Source organism: Dipodomys ordii, unplaced genomic scaffold, assembly GCF_000151885.1.
Source record: "Dipodomys ordii isolate 6190 unplaced genomic scaffold, Dord_2.0 Scaffold238, whole genome shotgun sequence".
Classification (NCBI taxonomy): Eukaryota; Metazoa; Chordata; class Mammalia; order Rodentia; family Heteromyidae; genus Dipodomys; species Dipodomys ordii.
The window spans coordinates 490315-496902 of record NW_012267454.1 but is presented as its reverse complement, the minus strand read 5'-3'; positions in this window follow the sequence as shown (position 1 = coordinate 496902).

The window sequence follows — 6588 nt, the reverse complement described above, 5'->3', positions numbered from 1 at the left end:
TCCTCCACACAGCACCCCATCCTACACCCACAGCACCCCATCCTTCACACAGCACCCCATCCTACACACACAGCACCCCATCCTACACACAGCACCCCATCCTACACACACAGCACCCCATCCTACACACACAGCACCCCATCCTCCACACACAGCGCCCCATCCTACACACAGCACCCCATCTTCCACACACAGCACCCCATCCTCCACACACAGCACCCCATCCTACACACACAGCACCCCATCCTACACACACAGCACCCCATCCTCCACACACAGCACCCCATCCTACAAACACAGCACCCCATCCTCCCAGGTGGAGGAAGCCTCAGAGGGCCGTCCTCCTGCTCCACCCTTGCTCAGGACTCTGGGTCTGAAGGCGGACAGTGGGGAGGGGCCAGGACGGTGTCCAGCGCCCGCCGAGGCCCTGCCCCCACCCTGACCCTCCTCGTAGGGTTGTTGGCCCAGAAGGCCCAGGGCGTCCACTATCCATGTGTCTGTGTCCACCAGCGGTGGCAGGTCACCTGGGTTCAGACACAGGCTCCCTCCTCCCCTGTCCCCTCCCCTGGGCCAGGAAGGACAGGCCACCTGCCCTCCCTCCACCCCACCCCCTGCCACCCTCCTCAGTCCTCCCAGAGCCGACAGTTCCAGAATCCACTGGAGCTAAGGGCTACGGCACAGTGCAGTTGTGGGCCTGAGGGGCAGAGAGGGCGGTGTTGTGCATCCTCTGGGCTCTCTTGCTCTGCTCTGTGACCTCAAACAAGGTTCTTAGCCTCTCTGTGTCCCACAAGTATCATCTGTAAAAATAGATGTTAGGTGTTTTCTTGTTTGTTTTTTGTTCATTTTGCAGGTCCTGGGACTTGATGCAGGGCCTGGTACTGTCTCTGAACTTTTTACTCAACCCTGTGAGCACCACTAAAGTAGTTGACTGGAGAGAAGAGTCTCACAGACTTTCCTGCCTGGATCGGCTTCAAAGCACAATCCTCCCAGCTCAGCTGGGACCACAGGCCTGAGCCACTAGGGACCAGCAATAGCTATTTTTTATTTATGTTCTGAAGAGTAAATAAATGTGATCGCGTAAGGGGCCATGAATAGTTCCCAAAAGTCAAAAAGTGTCAATACACACCAGTTGTTTATATTAAGAGAACAGAGACTCAAGCCCAAGATGTCACAGAACATTTTCCAGGCGCAGCAAGCCTGTGTGTGCAGAGATGATGAATTGCACCTCCGGTAGAAAACAAAAACCCCAGCATGGATTGAATAACAAGGAACAAAGCCAAGTCATGTATGCCTACACTGTGAAATACGGTGCAGGTGTCAAAAATAAAGCTATATCCATGTGCTGACTTGGAGCGACCTAACGAAGTATTGTTAATGGAGAAGAGGAGTGGTGGGAAGGATGTGAACGCGGCTCTGCAGAGGGCTGGCTCTGGCGTGCACCGCCCAGGCCCGGGGGTCTCCAGGCCTGCCCGGGGCTGAGGTTTAGAGCTGCGTGGTGAGAAAACCATCCCTGCGCCTACAGACCTCGAGGTGGGCAGGCCTCACTCAAACCCAACACCGGGAGGAGGGGAAAGGGAGCGCAGGCCTGCCCCCGTCCCCAGGAGCTGGGCTCCAGCCCCTCGGCCCTGGTGCCGGCTGGAAGCTGGGCTGGGCTCCAGGTCCTGTCTCTGCCCTCGCTCACCGCCTTCGCCTTGTGTCTGATTCTCAAGCCCAGTCAGGGAGTCAGAATTCTCTGGGGCGCAGCTTTGGGCGTCTGGGGCGCAGAGCCGTCTTTGTAACCTGGCAACCCGGATCACTTTCAGGCTGGTTTGATTACCCAGAAAACCGTGGAAGCCCTCCAGTTCTGTCTCTCCCGTCTTTGGCAGGCAGCAGCTGGGCGCCGCTGTGGTGGTGGGTGCGGCCGGGGGCAAAGTGACTGACCTGTGCCCCATCTCCCCACGCGGGGCCGCCGACCACCCAGCCCGTGGCGGTGTCACTGACCTGTGGCCCATCCCCCCATGCAGGGCTGCCGACCACCCCAACCTGTGGCGGTGTCACTGACCTGTGGCCCATCTCCCCACGTGGGGCCGCCGACCACCCAGCCTGTGGCGGTGTCACTGACCTGTGCCCCATGCCCCCACACGTGGCCGCCGACCACCCAGCCCGTGGCAGTGGTGGGGCTGGGGTGTCCCCGAGGAGCATGCCCCCTGAATGATGCATTTCCTATCGACCTTCACGAGCCGCCGCCAGCCTCCCTTGCATGTCTGCTGGCTGCGGGGAGGGTGGGAAGGGCGGGGTGTGGGGGCTGTGGGAGGCTGTGGGGAGGGTGGGAAGGGCGGGCAGGGGGCTGTGGAAGCACTGCAGAGTCTTTCACCAACACTGCCTTCCAACTCAGTACTAGAACCCTGTGCGTGTGCAGATAGAGTGAGCACACACGTGCGTGCGCACAGGAGTGTCAGGTGTGAGGAACAGGTGTGCACCGTGTGAAGGTGACACTGCTTAATCGGGATGCACATGTTCCCCTGCTCACCAAGCTGGCAGACAGCACAGCACGGAGGCACACATCGGGCCAGGAGCATCGGTCAGGCCAAAGTGCCTGCCATGGATGCCATCAGCATCGCGTCACAGCCTGGTCGCGGTCCCTGCGGCGGGCGGGCTGCCCGGCGGAGGACCTTGCTCCCCTGACAGATGTGGACATGGTCACCCAGGCAGGACGGGTGACTTTCCCAGGGTCGGAGGGGGACAGGCTGGACCTGAGTGGGCTGCGACCTGCGGGGCGGGCGTGGGCTGGTGGCTCCAGCGAGGAGCTGGGCGGCACTGCCCGGAGCAGGAGCCACACCGCGGAGCCCGGCCCGGCCCACGTCACGGTGCAGCTGAGGGAGGAGGAGAAAGCGCCACGTCCCTGGGGGACTGGCACTTCCAGAGCCACCGCAGAGTCCTGGGTGTCCTGGGAGCTGGGGACGGAGGCCGCTCCGTGTCCCTGCCTCTGAGCCTGGCCTAAAAGAGCCGCAGCCCAGCCACCCTCGCCCACCCTGGAGGCCGGCAGTTGGCCAGGTCCAGGGCAGCGCCGCGCCGGCCACCAAGCGGGATCCGAGACCAGTGCTGCGGCTGTCCCACCGCAACACCCAGGCCTTCCTGAAGGTAGCGCAGGAAACACCCAGCAGTGTTCCGCTGGGCTCCGGAAGGCCGGGGGGCAGCCCACCCGCCCAGTGGGGGCGTCATCCCTCCCTGCCTGCCCACCCCAAGCCACACTGCGTGCTTACGCCACTGGCCTCAGAAAGGGTGTTTGTGGTGTGAATGAATGTCTGAAGGAGCAGGTCGTGTAGATGAAACGGGACCCAGTGTCTTTGTCATCACGAGAGACCCCGGACACTGGAGACAGGGAGGAAGCGGGGACGAGGCTACAGAGAGAACACGCCCCTGTGTGCACGCACGGCCTCGCTGAGAACACGCCTGTGTGCACACACAGCCTCGCTGAGAGCACGGCTGTGTGTGCACACACAGCCTCGATGAGAACATGCCTGTGTGCACACACAGCCTCGCTGAGAACACGCCCACGTGCACACACACAGCCTCACTGAGAACATGCCTGTGTGTACACACACAGCCTCGCTGAGAATACGCCTGTGTGCACACACAGCCTCACTGAGAGCACGGCTGTGTGTGCACACACAGCCTCGCTGAGAACATGCCTGTGTGCGCACACAGCCTCGCTGAGAACACGCCCACGTGTACACACACAGCCTCACTGAGAATACACTGTGTACACACACAGCCTCGCTGAGAATACGCCTGTGTGCACACAGCCTCGCTGAGAACACGCCAGTTTGCACACACAGCCACGCTGAGAACAAGCCCGTGTGCACACACAGCCTCACTGAGAATACACTGTGTGCACACACAGCCTAGCTGAGAACACGCCCATGTGCACACACAGCCTCGCTGAGAACACGCCCGCATGTGCACACAGTCTCCCTGAGAACACGCCTGTGTGCACACACACAGCCTCACTGAGAGCACGCCCGCGTGTACACACACAGCCTCACTGAGAGCACGCCTGTGTGTACACAGCCTCGCTGAGAACACACCTGTGTGCACACACAGCCTCGCTGAGAACACGCCTGTGCACACACAGCCTCGTTGAGAACACGCCCGCGTGTGCACACAGCTTTTCTGAGAACACGCCCGCGTGTGCACACACAGCCTCGCTGAGAACACACCCGTGTGCACACACAGCCTCGCTGAGAACACGCCCGTGTGCACACACAGCCTCGCTGAGAACACGCATGTGTGCACACACAGCCTCGCTGAGAACACGCCTGTGCACACAGAGCCTCGCTGAGAGCACGCCTGTGTGCACACATAGCCTCGCTGAGAACACGCCCGTGTGCACACAGCCTCGGTGAGAACACGCCTGTGCGCACACAGCCTCGCTGAGAACACACCTGTGTGCACACACAGCCTCGCTGAGAACACGCCCGTGTGCATGCACGGCCTCACTGAGAACACGCCTGTGTGTACACACAGCCTCGCGGAGAACACGCCCGTTTGCACACAGCCTCGCTGAAAACATGCTCGCGTGCACACACAGCCTCGCTGAGAACATGCCTGTGCACACACAGCCTCGCTGAGAACACGCCTGTGCACACACAGCCTCGCTGAGAACACGCCTGTGCACACACAGCCTCACTGAGAACACGCCCATCTGTGCACACACAGCCTCGCTGAGAGCAGGCCCATGTGTGCACACAGAGCCTCACTGAGAACACACCCGCATGTGCACACATAGCCTCGCTGAGAACACGCCCGTGTGTACACACACAGCCTAGCTGAGAACACGCCCGTGTGCACACACAGCCTCACTGAGAACACGCCTGTGTGTACACACAGCCTCGCTGAGAACATGCCTGTGTGCACACACAGCCTCGCTGAGAACACGCCTGTGCACACACAGCCTCGCTGAGAACACGCCTGTGTGCACACAGCTTTTCTGAGAACACGCCCGCGTGTGCACACACAGCCTAGCTGAGAACACGCCCGTGTGCACACACAGCCTCACTGAGAACACGCCGGTGTGTACACACAGCCTCGCTGAGAACATGCCTGTGTGCACACACAGCCTCGCTGAGAACACACCTGTGTGCACACACAGCCTCGCTGAGAACATGCCTGTGTGCACACAGCCTCGCTGAGAACACGCCAGTGCACACACTGCCTCACTGAGAACACACCCGTGTGCACGCACAGCCTCGCTGAGAACACACCTGAGTGCACACAGCCTCGCTGAGAACATGCCCGTGTGCACGCACGGCCTCGCTGAGAACACGACCGCGTGTACACACACAGCCTCACTGAGAGCACGCCCGTGTGCACACAGAGCCTCGCTGAGAGCACGCCTGTGTGCACACAGCCTCACTGAGAACACGCCCGTGTGCACACACAGCCTTGCTGTGAACACGCCCATCTGTGCACACAGCCTCGCAGAGAACACGCCTATGTGCACACAGCCTCGCTGAGAACACGCCCACATGTGCACACAGAACCTCGCTGAGAACACGCCCACATGTGCACACAGCCTTGCTGAGAACACGCCCACATGTGCACACAGAGGCTCGCTGAGAGCACGCCCGTGTGCACACACAGCCTCGCTGAGAACATGCCGGTGTGTACACACAGCCTCGCTGAGAACATGCCTGTGTGCACACACAGCCTCGCTGAGAACACACCTGTGTGCACACACAGCCTCGTTGAGAGCACGCCTGTGTGCACACACAGCCTCGCTGAGAACACGCCTGTGTGCACACAGCCTCGCTGAGAACACGCCAGTGCACACAGCCTCGCTGAGAACACACCTGTGTGCACACAGCCTCGCTGCGAACACGCCCATCTGTGCACACAGCCTCGCAGAGAACACGCCTGTGTGCACACAGCCTCGCTGAGAACACGCCCACATGTGCACACAGAACCTTGCTGAGAACATGCCCACATGTGCACACAGCCTCGCTGAGAACACGCCCACATGTGCACACAGAGGCTCGCTGAGAGCACGCCCGCGTGCACACACAGCCTTGCTGAGAACACGCCTGTGCACACACAGCCTCGCTGAGAACACACCTGTGTGCACACAGCCTCGCTGAGAACACACCTGTGTGCACACACAGCCTCGCTGAGAACACGCCCATCTGTGGCACACACAGCCTCGCTGAGAACACACCGTGTGCACACACAGCCTCACTGAGAACACGCCCACGTATGCACACACAGCCTCGCTGAGAGTACGCCCACGTGTGCACACACAGCCTCGCTGAGAACACGCCTGTGTGCACACACAGCCTCGCTGAGAGTACGCCCACGTGTGCACACACAGCCTCGCTGAGAACACGCCTGTGTGCACACACAGCCTTGCTGAGAACACGCCTGTGTGCACACACAGCCTCTCTGAGAACACCCCTGTGTGCACACACAGCCTCGCTGAGAGCACGCCTGTGTGCACACATAGCCTCGCTGAGAACATGCCTGTGTGCACACAGCCTCGCTGAGAACACTCCTGTGTGCACACACAGCCTCGCTGAGAACACGCCCGTGTGCACACATAGCCTCACTGAGAAC